Source organism: Rosa chinensis, chromosome 6 (genome assembly GCF_002994745.2).
Source record: "Rosa chinensis cultivar Old Blush chromosome 6, RchiOBHm-V2, whole genome shotgun sequence".
Lineage (NCBI taxonomy): Eukaryota > Viridiplantae > Streptophyta > Magnoliopsida > Rosales > Rosaceae > Rosa > Rosa chinensis.
Genome location: NC_037093.1, coordinates 27,439,943 through 27,454,891, shown reverse-complemented (window position 1 = coordinate 27,454,891; position 14,949 = coordinate 27,439,943). Strand labels below are relative to the sequence as shown.

At 38.4% G+C, this 14,949-nt stretch overlaps 2 long non-coding RNA genes across 2 annotated transcripts; one reads left to right on the top strand and one right to left on the bottom strand.

Annotated features, from left to right (window-relative positions):
• Nucleotides 1-9,609: 9,609 nt before the first annotated feature.
• Nucleotides 9,610-10,198, bottom strand: LOC112174012. The gene is made up of 2 exons (XR_002925811.2): nt 10,073-10,198; nt 9,610-9,883 (listed from the first exon to the last, which is right to left on the bottom strand). It is a non-coding gene; the product is annotated as an uncharacterized LOC112174012 (long non-coding RNA).
• A 2,591-nt stretch (nt 10,199-12,789) lies between these two features.
• On the top strand, nt 12,790-14,367 carry LOC112174011. The gene is made up of 3 exons (XR_002925810.2): nt 12,790-13,003; nt 14,062-14,120; nt 14,322-14,367. It is a non-coding gene; the product is annotated as an uncharacterized LOC112174011 (long non-coding RNA).
• Nucleotides 14,368-14,949: the final 582 nt, after the last annotated feature.

Genomic DNA, 14,949 nt, shown 5'->3' with positions numbered 1-14,949 from the left:
TGATCCGCTGAGACTTTTCATTTGGGCTCTTATCTAGGCATTTAAGATGGGCACGTTTTTGTAGCATGTTGAAATGAATTTTCTGTTTTTACACTTAGTAATTTCCGAGTGGTATTGGTCTAGGTTAGGGAAGTCGATCATTGTATATAGGTTTATTTGTTTCTTTTTTATTTTAAGTAGATTAGGATCCAAATTTGAAAACCCCCATTTTATTCTTTTATTTGTTAATTGACCTTTTTGTGTAGGTGTACCCTACAATCCCCGGACTGAACGATTCCTGCTTATCCTATACTGACAACTACATTTTGCAAGGTTAAATTGTGAGGCTATTTTAGCTGCACCAGTATTGTAAGATGACTCTTAACAATCTGACTTGGTAAATGTAATATGACTCTATTAATCGTACATGTAATATGACTCTTAACAATCTGCCTTGGTAAATGTAGAGGGTCAGGCAAATAGTATTGTGCAGGACATTGAAAATATGGTTCGCCCCTACATTGAGAAGGTAAAGTCCTTTGAAATTTTGATCTGATTTCTTCTTCTTCTTTGTTTTTATTTTTTTTATACTTTATTTTTTATAATTCTCTTTTTTCCCCTGAAGTTGCTACTATGTGGTGCCAGGTTCACTAGGGATATATCCTCCCTAACCACCTTTTGAAATGCGGCCAATGTATGTTTTTACTTTTCTGTGAGGCTTTATTGCTTTATATGTCTCAATGTTTGGCAAAAGTAGGTCAGCAATTATATCCTCCTACAATAGAATACATGATTATCATATCATAGATTAATAAACAACTTATCTACATGCTTATGTTCTTTGTTTGCATCAGATACAATTCATCGGTCCCAATGCCTCATAACGGTTGGCAAGTTGCACCCCATCCCCAGCCTTGGTATCCAAAGCCTCCGGCAGTCTCTGGTCCTCCGCCTTCTAGATTGGGTTATTCACAACAGCAATTGTTCCTGTGCAGCCACCTCTACCATCAACAACATCCCCTGGACTTCAATCTTCACATGTAACTCCTCCTGAACTGCATTAATTAATTGATGTAATGAGTTCTACTAAAACATTTCCAATTGTTATTCTGTAAATGAAATTAATTATAATGAGGGTAATATGAGTATGACATTTGAGCAAAAATATTTTTTTTATTTTTTATTTGAAAAGATCTCATTTACAGCGCGCAGTGTGCACCCTAACTAGGAGTTTAGCCACTCTTTTACGGCATGTCGTGTATGCCTTTAATATGAGGTCTTTTACGGCGTGAAATGTGGGCCATAAATGACCAAAATGACATTTGTGGAACCACTTTTATGGCGTGTTAATTATTCTTTTATGATGCATTTTTGAACGCCGTAACGGCACGAGCTTTTATAGCTTTTTTTTTTGCGCCGTAAATAGGCTTTTACGGCTCACATGGTGGGCCGTAAAAGATCAATTTTGGTGTAGTGAGGTCGGAGTAACAGTTATCCAAGCTGAGGGTTGGTTGCTGTTATAGCTTGAACATTGAAGTGCACGTTAGTTTTATTCTTCCTCTGTGTAGTGAGTGTGTTTACTTATTGAATTTTTCGAATTTGTAAACGCTTTGTACATTAATATGTGACTTTAAAGAACGTGTCTGTTTTGATGTTGGTGAGCTTGGTTTGTTTTATCGCTTAATTTAAATGAAGAATTTTCCATGTGTTTTCTTGTGCTTGTTAAGTTATCGCGTTTCGAATTTGAATATCCTTATTCAAAATTCGGGGTGTGACAGTTTGGTATCAAAGCGTAAGGTGCATATTTGGTGACAATCAATACTACTCAAGTGATGGCCCATCTGCAACGAATCCCCATCCTATACTCTTCGGTATTGATATAGTCATCAGGTATGTGAGAATGTTAAATGTTGTCTTGAACGTTAAGTTGTCATAGCATAGGTTGACTCTGTAGGTGAAGTGGTGGAGCTTTGTGTAGCTTCTTTGTGTTATAGTCCTTCAGCAATGGGAACCTCTGGATTAAACTCTGGTGGAGTTGTCGAGGATGATTTTCATAGAAAGTAGTATCCTTTTGTGTGGAATAGTCGTTTGGTTGTTGGGGTCATGGTGTTTGACCAATACTTGTATCTAAGTTGGTACTAGTATTTGACTTGTCGTAGTTGTGCTTTTCCTGAGTTGGATCGGTAGATGTTTTGGGTTGGAAGGTACTTAGCGGTTATTGATTGCTAAGTGATAGTGTTGTGATATAGTGGAGCATTCATTCCTGCACATCTGTTTGGTGTTTGGGATGGCTTCGGTATATCTAGCTAGATGTTGGGGTGTGGTCTGAGGACTTAGTATGGTATTGGGAATGATTGTGGAGTGCTACTTCTCTGATTTTTGTTGTGGTAGAGATTTTGGCAATGTTGATTGTGTTTGTGGAATGCTTTGTGATGACTTATATGTAGGTTAGTTGAGGCTAAACCTTACTGTGATTTTGGTTATGAGATAGTAGGAATTGATGAGTGATTATACATGCCTTATCTCGATAGTGATCGAGACCTTGGCGTAGTTGTGATTTGGTGAAACAAATTCCTTGTGATTCGGAATGGTTTCACTGTGGCAAATTTATGTGTTGATTGAGTGATTAAAATGATGTTGTTGTTTTCAGTTCTTGTACTGCTAGGGTTGTATGATTGGGAAAATGATGCAGATATAGTTGTGATAACAGGATGATGGACTCTTGTGTAGTCTGTACATATAGCTTGTAGTTTTACAGACCGAGGTCTGTTGGACCTGTTGCATCTACAGTGGAGGGTGGAGATTCGACGATTAGGTTTGCCTTATCTCCTAGTGTTCCTGTTGTGCGGAACATATTGATGTGACTATGATGAAGATGAAGATTTTATTGGATCCAGTGTGTTTGATCGTGGTACTGTTGGAAATGGTGTTGATGGGACCATTGTGGATGATCGGCTTGTTTTTTCAGACGGGACTACATAGCAACTTGGATAAAGGGATATGGACTTGCTCAATATCTGGTGCACGCTTCATGACGAGAGCATTACTTGCTGGGGAATAAGGACTGGATTCGAGGATGAGTTTAGTCGTACCTGATTTTTGGGTAGTGCGCTTAAATTTCGGGACGAAATTTCTTTAAAGAGGGTAGAATGTAAGACCCCATAAATTCGTTATTAATTTATTAGAATCTCCCGGAACTAATAAAGTGTTCATTAGTACATTTTAGTGATTCGAGGGTAGAGTGGAAATTATTTCGAACAATTATTCGTTGGAATGCTTCGATTCAAGGGTTGACTTTTTATACGTTTGAATTTTGTGAAAATTTCCTTCAACAAAGTCCTAGATCGCGTTGATACGAGTTCGTGCATAGATGGAACGCGAAAATCAGAGTTCATATGAAGAAGTTATCGCATTCAGAAAAAGTTTCCATTTTTGATAAAATGACGGAAGTTTCAGAAATTGCAGAAAAGCCCAAATTTCCAAAATTGGAAACCCGAGCTTCTCCCCGTGGCCGCCTTGAAATCTATCTCAGCCTATAGCCGCTACAGCAACGAAAACCCGATCCGACCTCAGTTTTGGGTCAACACCGGTTTCTCCCTCCTCCGGCCACCATAGCTCAAGTTACTTAGCTTTCTAGAACCTCCAGAAGACGGTGATCATGCTCCAAGAAGGATCTGGCTTGAAGTGACCCGTGGACGGAGAACGAAGCCTCGTCGGAAAACTGGAAATTTTCCGAGTTCTCGTAGCTTCCAAGGTACTTTTCGACCCTTTTTACTTCAATTCAAGCTTTATGATAGTTATGAAACTTGTTGGCTTGATGAGATGAAGAAGTTTGTTACATCTCGTATCTCAATTTACCAGTTTACTAGTCATTTAGACGGTAAACGGCAATTACTTTCACCTTTTACTTTGTTTCGATACTTTTAGTGGCCCTAAAATTTAACTTTTTGTTCGGGTCAAAATTTGAGAAAATTTCCTTCATGAAAGTTGTAGAGGATATTAAACCGAGCGCGTTCATATGTGGTACGTAAAAATCGGAGTTCGTATGAGAAAGTTATAAGTGAAATACCAAAATTACTATTCATGATAGATAGTATAAATTCGAATTTTTTATTGTGGCTAAGTAAGTTTTTCTTTTCTTCTTCTCTCTCCTCCTCCCGTGTTTTCTCTCTCTCTCTCTCTCTCTCTCTCTCTCTCTCTCTCTCTCTCTCTCTCTCTCTCTCTCTCTCTCTCTCTCTCTCTCTCCAACTCTGGCCATCTCTCGAGTCCGGCCACTTGGAAGTGAACCGCGACCACCGCTGGCTTCCTCTCCTCCTCCTGGATACGCCTGCGGTGGTAGCTCGCCGAGTCTTGGCAGAAAACGAAGAATCAAGCCATGGAAGTTCACTGTAGCAGATTGAGGTCAACGCCAGTTTTTCCCGATTCCGGCCACCCCAGATGACAAATATTGGTCCATTAGAAGCGCCTTGAGACGTAGATGATGCTCCCCAAGTCTTTTGCAGCGATTTGAAGCGTGGAGGAAGAAGGCATAATTGGAAATTTTCATTGTACTTTGGGTTGCTTAATTGTTCGACCACTTCGAGGTATTTTCTAACTTTGTCATAGTTGAGAAAGTTGTTAGGCTTGTTCAGTAGGTGTTGCTGCCAAAATTTGGTGGCCATTGGTGGTGGTGGTGGCGGTGGCGACGCGTACGGCAGCTTTTTAGTTTCAATTTTTAGCCTATGAAATCCTATAAATGTTGTAGAGCTTATATATGAAGTTTGGTGAAGATTGGGGAAGTTTGAATCGATTATAAATTTCTGGAAATTTAGAATTTCGGTTATCGATTTACGAGAATGCGACTGTCAGATTTCTCTCGAATTTACTTTAGAATTTGTAAATCGACAAATAGAAATTATTCATGAAGTTTGGATGGAATCCTAAGTGACTTGAAGGAGCTGAGGTTAAGGGAAACGTTTAGAATTTCGACATATAATTATCGTAAATTTAGATTTCTGTCATGTAATTATTTATTTACGAGCGTTATATTATACAAGACGTGAGGAGGAACCACACGGGGAAACTTCGAATAAACGGCAAGCTTAGTCGTATACTGTGAGTGGACTTTTATTTTAAAATGTGATGCATGCAATTATTTCTCGAATTAATGCTCTATTTAATTATCATATTACATTTTGAGCATATGATTTGATCTTGGAATTTGATATCAATTTATCTCATGGATTTACTTGAATTGATGATCTTCGAAAATTGATTTTCTCTCTCGATTATGATTTGGGAAATGGAATTGTGATTCAAATTATTGTTTTAAATTATCGAGCATATTAATCGGATCTAAATATTTATTTGTTATATCGTTGGATTTTCGAATTGAAGTTTGCTACACTCGATTTTAAATTTGTGATTTATGTGATTTATCGAAGAATATTTTCTGAGGAGAATTCTGGAAATTTATATTATACTTTTATTAGTCGATGTGGAGTTTTCTGGATTAGTATCGGAAGTGAGATTTTCAAGGAAATTATTTATATATCTTATTTCTTGCCTATTTGTTTATGAATTCGAGAATAATTTTGGCGTGCGGAGCCATGTCATTGGAATATACTTACTTTTTCTCGTGAGATATTAGGGAAGCTTTATCGATTTATGGATTTATTGGTTTTCGATTGTTTTCCTCACCATACTCGGGTCGTTCGGTTAGTGTCTCCTCGTCACTTACTTTGTGTTTGTGAGTGGCAGTTGAGGAGATTTATTCTCCTCCTCACGTGAGTGGTAGTCGAGGTTATTAATTCTCCTCCTCACACAATCTATGTGTGCGTGGCAGTTGAGGGTAGAGCCTAAGGGGCTCCTTTACCCGTATGGTGATATTTCTTCCCCATATCCTATTTTTACTTGACTAGCGGGGCTAGTCTGATTTCTCTTAACCAGCGAGGCTAGTATGTTTTCACGAGATTTTGAGTTTAAAGAAATATATTTTATAAACGTTGCATGCATCGAGGTTTTATAAATTTAAGGGAAAATTTCACAAACAGTACACCAAGTAAAGGACACTAATAATTCTTATACATAAAGTTCCAAACCAATCATTTCGGTAAACGACGTCATTGATGCCGTTAATTTGACACCAAAATATCTATTATGCCCTCAGTTATTTTTTTTTTAATAATTTTTTTTATGTTTTTTTTTCCTTTGTTTTTATCTCTTTCTTCTTCCTTCTTCCGGCTCCACGAGCGAGAGAGAGAGAGAGAGAGAGAGAGAGAGAGAGAGAGAGAGAGAGGAGAACTGTTTTTCCTTTTTTTTTTTTTTTACCAAAAAAAATGAATTAGAGTGTGAGAGTACCAAATTACCCTTTTCTGCAAGGTAATATTTAACGGCGTCATTGACGTCGTGTCTACGTAGTGGGTCGGGCTCAAAAGTCCATGTACCAAAATGTTCAGTTTGGAACTTTATGTATGGAAATTATTAGTGGTCTTTACTTGGTGTACTGTTTGCAAAATTTTCCCTAAATTTAAATAAGTGGGAAAGTATTCAAGTTTGCTTTATTTAAATTATCTTGATTGTTTATTTTTGTCCACTCATACTAACGTGTTTTTCAATACTTTTCCCCTGAGCCCTACGGTTTCAAATGCCCAGTTTGCAGGATAGATTAGTTGAGGTCGGGCGTACATAGAGTTGAGGCATAGTTGCCACTACTTCCGCATTGTAGGATTTATCGATCCTTTATCCTCTTTGCTTTTTATTCTATTACACATGTTTTAGAATTGCTCTAATAACCGTGGAATTAATGTTTTTAAGTTGAGATTTGTGTAATATGAATTGGAAGATGTTGTGATTTGTGGAGTAGGGTGGCTCCAGGAGAATAAGGATGGATGGTTTAGAAGTTTAAATATCTTTCTACAGGTTTTTGGTAGTCCATTTTTAGAGGAAGTTCCGCCAAATTTTTGGTAGAATTTCTTCTAAGGTAGGCCCCGCAGGGCCATTTCGGATTTCAGGGTGAAATCCGGGGCGGGTCCTGTCAAAGTGCATATAGGTTTCACCACCATTGGCGGTGGTTGATGGCGGCGGTTGATGGCGGCTCTACCACCGTCTGTGGCGGCCGTTTTCGGCCACCTCAAGGTCAGTTTATGTCCCTCTTTTCAACCCACACATCGATACGAACGTGTCGATGTACGATACATAATTTTTGGAAATCGTATGAGCAAGTTATGATTTTTAGGGTTTTAGGGTTTTCGGTTCGTTCAGTTTTCCGTCTGTGAGGATCTGGAAGTTCGATCGACTTGCAACTTTAGTATATTAATCGTTTAAGCATTCCGGAGACCTCGGGTGGTCTTGGATGAAGTTTAGCCTTGATTGGCTTTACTTTCAGGATTTTAGTGCAAAGGGGGGTTCGACACTTAAGTGTTTTCGATTCGTGTACTAAGTGGTGACATACATTCCTTAGGTGGTTGAGGGAGAGTAGTCGATACCATATCTCTACTGTAAGAGAAGACACAGTGGGATTTTGAGGTGAGTAAATCTCACGTGGTTCATTTACTAACCAAATTACTTTTTGTACATTCTATTACTACATTGTCAAATCGTTTTATGCAAATAAAGATTTGTTTTTAAATGATATGAACTTGATCGACTATGGTTCATAGGACTGCGGTTCACAGGTATGAAAAATGGATTTTTATTATAAAAATGAATTTCTAGGATTTTGGTGCACGTGAACTATAATTGGTATTTGTAGGCATCCTTGAGTGGATGACTACGTATATATATATATATATATATATATATATATATTTACGTGAAAATATGTATATTTGGATGGTGTGGCATTGTGATATGTAGACTTTTGGTGATTTCATTCATGTTATTGAATTGAACAATTACTTATGTCGAAGGTATATTTGATGATTTATATTGTTGAAAGAGTGATTTGGAGTTATGGTGTGACATTTGTGAGTCGTGTGGGATTTCTTTAAATGTCTTGTTCTGAGGGCCGAAAGGGTCTGAAGTTCGAAGGTTACAATGGTAACCTAGGTGCAAAGATATTGGATGCTTGAACCTTGGCCAAAGTGATAGGCAACGATTCAGTTAGAGCTCTAGTCTGTTGCAAGCGTGCGGTCATGGTGGTAACTAGGTTACTGCATCATGAGTATGTAGCATGTTGTATGCATGCGGTCATGGTGGTAACTCGGTTACTGGATCATGAGCACTTAGTTTGTTGTATGGGTACCGTCATGGTGGTAACTATGTTACTGCATCATGAGTACGTAGTTTTCGGAGAATGTTTATGGTGTTCTGTCTTTAGTTTATATGTGAGATTTGGATTACTATGATGTCTTTTGTTTGATTTTAAGGTAATCTCCTGAACTAAACTATATGCAGGGGTTACTGTGATATTTTGGAATGTGTGCTTTTCGGTGATCTCTTGAACTAATTTTCTATGCAGAGGGATTACTGGTTTTCATTTAGAATGATTTAATTGTCACGGTTGTGACATATGTGTTCTAAAAAGAAAAAGAAAAGGATTTTGTTGTTGGAATTAATCATTGTGTTGATTGTTGTCTTCGAGTCGGAAGACCTATTTCTGGTTATTTAGGTTTACTCACACGAGCTTGCAAAAGCTTACCGGGTTTGTTGTTTCAACCCGGTGCACTATTCCATGGTGTAGGGGTTATTGTGCAGGTCGGAGTAACATTCATCAAAGCTGAGGGTGGGTTGCTGTTATAGCTTGGACGTTGAAGTGTACGTTAGTTTTATTCTTCCTCTGTGTAGTGAGTGTGTTTACTTATTGAATTGTCAAATTATTAAACGCTTTGTACATTAATATGTGATTTTAAAGAACGAGTCTGTATTGATGTTGGTGAGCTCGGTTTGTTTTATCTCTTAATTTAAATGAAGAATTTTCTATGTGTTTTCTTGTGCTTGTTAAGTTATCGTGTTTCAGATTTGAATATCGTTATTCAAAATTTGGGGCGTGACACTATATATGATTATTTTCCACTACTACAAAAAGGTCATCAGACGACGGTGGATTTGTGTTGTGTGATGACCAAGCTCACCGTGGTCTAAGTGAGTGTTGTGTGATTGAAACATCAGACAACGGTGATTTCACCGTTGTGTGATAGTACTTTGCTCAACAGAATACTAGTTTCCGTTGTGTGAATTCTGCGCAGACATGTGCCTGGCATGGCATGCGCGGGGATGCCGCGGCACAGTCAGACAACAGAAAAGGAAATTTGCCGTTGTCTGAGATTCATAACACACAACGGATATAACTCATTCTTTGTTGTCTGAGACTAATAACAGACAACGGATATAACTTAATATTTGTTGTCTGAGGTAAGTAACACACAACTGAAGTAAAATTATCTCCCTTGTCTGTTGATTACTCAGACAACAGTGATCATTTTATTTCTGTTGTGTGTTATGAATCTCACACAACAAAATTTTGTTTTCTTTTGTTGTTGGTTGTTAGTTCACACAACAACTATATTTGGTTATCCGTTGTGTGAATATTGTAATCAAATTGGGTACCAACCAGTGACTGTTGTAGGAGAAGCCTCAATTTTGAACTCTTTTATCATCATACAACACATGGTTTTGTACTGTGTTGTATGACTGAATATTAGATAGTAATTAAAACATAAACAGTACTCTAATCCATATCATTCAATCACCATTTTTCAAACATCCATACATTCAAGATAGATAATGTACCAAACAAGAAATCATTCCTAGCTACCTATACATGAAACAAAAGCTGATATAATATCTTTTCGCTTCAACGAAGTTTCCTTTTGAAGAAGAACAAGGGCAGTCACAAGAGACTTGGCATTTGGCCTCTCATGAGGTTCATACTGCAAACACCATGACGCTAACCGCACCAGCTCAATTCCTGGGATCACTCTTTCTGCCAGAGAAAAGATATTAACATTCAGATCAACTAAAAAGTTTCACCTCGATCAAGAAATGTGTTCAAAACTCATCCATACAAATTGTACATAATTGTAGCACATCTACAAGTGCATAATTGTACACACTTCCAAATAGGAGTATGATTTACTTACATAAATGAATGAAGTTAAAATATGGGACTTACATAGTAAGCTGTCACAACGCCAGTAGAGTCACCTCCAACCAACTTGAGCTTCATGCTAAACCAACCAAATCAATACATCTGTTTCATTTGAATCCTGTACCCTATTCAATAATAGCTACTAGATTTAGCAATGAACCTGGAAACTAATCTTTGAAATGATTGATATTCAAAGTTTCAATCATTTTTACCTGCATTATTGTCAAGGGAGAGATACCAGATCTGCCCATCTGCAGAGGTTTTGAAATGGTCCTCGGACCACATTCTGTTGAAATTGTGGAGGGTGAGAACTAGTCTAAGATTGGGAGCTTCTTTCAGCTGTTACAGATGAAGAACAATAAGCAGCAACCACGAAAACTGCAATGTAAACAAGAATAGTAGTCATCGGAGAAGTTGCTCTTCTTTCCATGTTGGAGGGAGAGAATTAGTCTGAGATTGTAGTCCTGTAATGGCTCAGCAAAGTGGCGAAAGAAAGAGCTACGACGGCATTGTCTTTTTGACTGCAACAGAAAAGACCAATAGTTAACCACACAGTTAACACATTTATTAAAAATGTATTTGGGACGAGGCAGAATTGTTGAGGAATTATCTAACTAGAAGGACGGCAGAATGAAAAAGCAGGTCACACACTATGCCAAAATGTGCTTCAGACGACACACTTCAGACGACATAAGTTTGGTTTTATGTCGTCTGAGTTTTTCAGACAACATAATTTTTTTTTGTGTTGTCTGAATATAGACTAAAACCATACTCGTTCAATTTGAAAAAATGGTGAGCATTCAGACGACACATTTGTGTAGTTGTAAAAGATGATGATTTCCTATCTCAAATGTGGAGGGATATCCAAAATTTGATCAGGTACTTTTCCCTCTCAAATAGCTGAACTCTAGTTGACTAGAAAATGTTGTGACATTTAGACAACATTTAAATGTCGTCTGAGTGTGGAGCTTGTTTTAAAATTTTTGAAGTTATTTTGACTTGTGCTTTTTTACATAGATCCCTCGCAATTAAATCATTTTCTGTCCTTCTCAGTACTCCAACACCAGCCCGCGCGCTCTCTCTTGCTCACTCAGCTCGACCTAGAACCCGCGAAACTGGAAAACTCGAACACCAGCCTCTCTCTTTCTCACTCAGCTCTCTCAGATCTCGATTCTCACTCTCTCCTTTCTCCTTCATCTTCTCACTCTCTCAATTCTTCTTGGTCTCTCCTTCTTCTTCTTAGCCTCTACTTCATCTTTCGCGACTAGATTAGTGGACCTCCCCAGCAACAACAGAGCTGTTTTTAATTCGGATATTGGTAAGCAATTTAGGGTTTCAATCGTTTTTTAGTTCAAGGTTTTGATTGGGTTTAATCCTAGATCGATTTTAGGGTTTTATCTGCAAATTTTAGGTTTGCTTATTATCCAAAATTTCGATTTTAGTTGATTTCGATTAGGTTTTTCTTCTATTTGGGGATGGGGTGATTGAAATGGATATAGCTATATTGGGGTTTTGTCTTGGGGGTTTCTCTTCGATTTAGTGATGTGGTTTTCCTTCGGTTGAAATCGATTTATGTGTTCGGGTTTTATTTTCCATGGATGTCTGGTGAGTGCGCTGGGCAAAGGCATAACTGCTACGTCGTTCTTAATCATGTGGACTTTCTGTCACCTGCATCAAAATTGGTTCTCTCTCTTTTCTTCTTTCTATTTCAATCTCTGATGACTTAATTGAAAAGATGTACTTTTCTTCAATAAAATTTTATTAAGTTTTGTTAAAATAGATGATTTCAAAGATTAGGACTATTACATGTACTTGGATATGGGTTTTCATTCGTATTTCGTAATGGTTCCAAGATTAATGCCACTACAAGAAATCTGGGCTTTTACCGCCTAAAATTTACGGCGTGCATATTATGCGCGCCGTAAAAGACTCCTCTATGTAGCCTTTTACGGCGTGCTCCAAATGAGCGCCGTAAAAGACTCCCCTTGCTTAGTCTTTTATGGCGTGCTTTGAATGCGTGTCGTAAAAGACTCATCTCTGTTAGCCTTTTACGGCGTGCTTTTAATATGTGTAAAAACACGCCGTAAAAGACTTTTTCTAGTTGGTCTTTCACGGCATGCTTTTAATAAGTGCCAAAGCACGCCGTAAAAGACTTTTCTAGTTGGTCTTTCACGGCATGCGTTTAGAGTGTGCCGTAAATAAGTGCCCCACATATTTTGAGAACCCGCCTATTTATTTCGGCTAAAATTCTAATCTCCCACCCAATCGACCTCTTACTAATAAACCCAATCTTCACAAAACAACGCCAGACCCAAACCCTGACATTATCTCTCTCTCTCTCTCTCTCTCTCTCTCTCTCTCTCTCTCTCTCTCTCTCTCTCTCTCTCTCTCTCTCTCTCTCTCTCTCTCTCTCTCTCTCTCTCTCTCTCTCTCTCCCTCCCTCCCTCTCGCCTTTGCATATAGAAGGAGCTCAAATCCAACATCTCCTCTTGGGGATCTGGGTTGGCTTCGACCTTTTTTCCTTTATTTTCTCTTCTGGTATAGCTGGACTTCTTCCCCGAGTGGTGGTGGATTGGTGAGGGTTTCACCGGAGCGAGGTCGAGCAGCGCATCTCGATATGGTGGCTTTGGCCACTTTCTCTTGTGGCGGTGGGGCTGGCGATGAAGAGGCGGTGGGGCTAGCGATGAGAGGCAGCGGCGACTCCGGATCCGAAAGATTGGGCATGGTGGCCTAGCCACCAATGCGGCGTTCCTTTCAAAGATGTGGTCTGCTTTGTTAGAACTGGCGGTGGCCTTGGTGTTGGCTGTGTTAATCGAGGCGATGGATTGTGGGTAGGTTGTCAGTGCAGCATCATCGATCATGGACTTGTAGGAGCAATGGTGGAGGGCGGCGACTTCCGAATGATGGTGCTCAAATCCAATGTCAGAGCAAAGCAAATTTGCTCAGCATGAATGGGTAATCCTTCTCTCCTTTTCAATTTGTAGGTAATGGCTCTTATGGTTTGGAAGTTTTTGTGCAATACCTTCTAGGCCCGGCCATGAATTGTGACAGGCTTTCCTCGATCTCCCTCTTTAGGCAGTTTTTTGTTCTGGAGTAACGAGCTCTCAAGATTTATTCTTTCTGTATACATTTTGATTTTTTTTTCCTCTCTTGTTGCTCTTTTCTACGTATCGGACTCAAGTTATGATTACACATATCTGCAGAATTGACAATGTACTTGTAACTCTTTTCTCTTATATAGTTAGTGTAATGTACTTGTTCTCCTTGTGTTGTGCATAGATGTTATGATCTATAGTATACTTAAATAGTAGAGCGATATCCTCTTCAATTCTCCATGTCCTCTGTAATGTATAATATATACATGCAGCTCCGTGTTGGTATGCTAGTCTAAGTTCATTGCATATTTGTATGAGTATTACCTGATTGGCATATCATGTTTTGTTGTTGGACGAAATATTGACATATTATTACTTCAATCAGTTTTCTAATAATAGCTTGTTGAATAAAGTAAGCATTGGTGCTAACCACGAAATTAAGCTTAATCAGAGGCAGCTGCATATTATTAGGGAATGGGAGTGGGGCCATCTTCTACACCTAATTGTTTTAAGCGTAATATGCAAGAGTAGTTGTGGGTGGGGCGCAATATATTTAGTTTCTGAGTTATTCTGGTAAATACATTGACATATGCGCTATATATAAATGTTGATAAGATTGGAATTGCTAAACTATGTGTGCCCTCTTTGTAGTGTGGCATTTTCACTTAAATTATTATTACTTTGTTTAGTTTGAGTTGGCTGCTTAAATTTGAGGACATTAAAGGTACTACTCTGGACATGACCTTTTTCTTGAATGAACTATGAGGACATTAAATTCTCAGTTGAATTCTCAACATGTTTAGTGACTCTGACTATCTATCTCGTGTGACTTCTCAATGCATGGGGTATGATCTCAAATGCTTTAAGTCACATTTGGTGACCTATGAAACATGAAGTACCTTTCTATGTTATGTTCAGGCTTCCTCTCTCAGTCAAGCTTGGGGAGCAGCTTAAGTTTCTTCCTGATCAAATGAAAGGTAAAGCATTTTATCTACACAATTACAACCATGTGATAATCCTCAGCTTTTGTCTATTTCACTGGCAAGTTGAGCTATGTTCTTGTTTTCAGTTTTTTTCTTTTTCTTTTTTTGTGTCACTATTATTGATTTTCTTTATCATGGCTGAATTTTTCTTTCATTCTAATGACAAGGTCCTCTATATTTGATTTATGCTTTCAGATATGTTCAACATAAAAGGGGCAAGAACTTTCCACTTTGTGTGAAGGTGAGTTTTGTTATTTTGGCTAATTGGTTATTTTGTTAAGAATAAATTTTGAACTGAAAGCAAAGTGTAATTTTTGTGCAATTGATCATCGCTCCTGTCAGGACCCACCCCGGAATTACCCTCCTAACTCCTAGGTGGACCTGCGGGACCCACTTTTCGAGAAAATTCGACAGAACCTCCCCTAAAAATGGGCAACCCTAAACCTGCTGAAAACACTCCTCAAAATAATTTAAGTTCTACGCTTGAAGCCGCCCTGCTTCCTAGCAACAATCCAAAAATTCTCCAAATAAAAACATCGAACTTCACAACCAAAACATCTTAAACAAATACAACCCCGTAACTCAATCGTTCAACAATCTCCCAAAATAAACCACTCTCTTACACACATAATTATACAAATGTATAAATCCACTCTCAACAAGTATTCAGAGCAATCTAAGGAACAGACTCGGAATATAATACAATAAGTAGGTTAATCAATAACCTACTGAGAATGGATGACAAAGGTGGTACTAGCCTCCGCTCCTATGCCGGTCCACAGCACTGTGATCTGGGCAATTTAAACCAAAGGGCCCAGGGGGA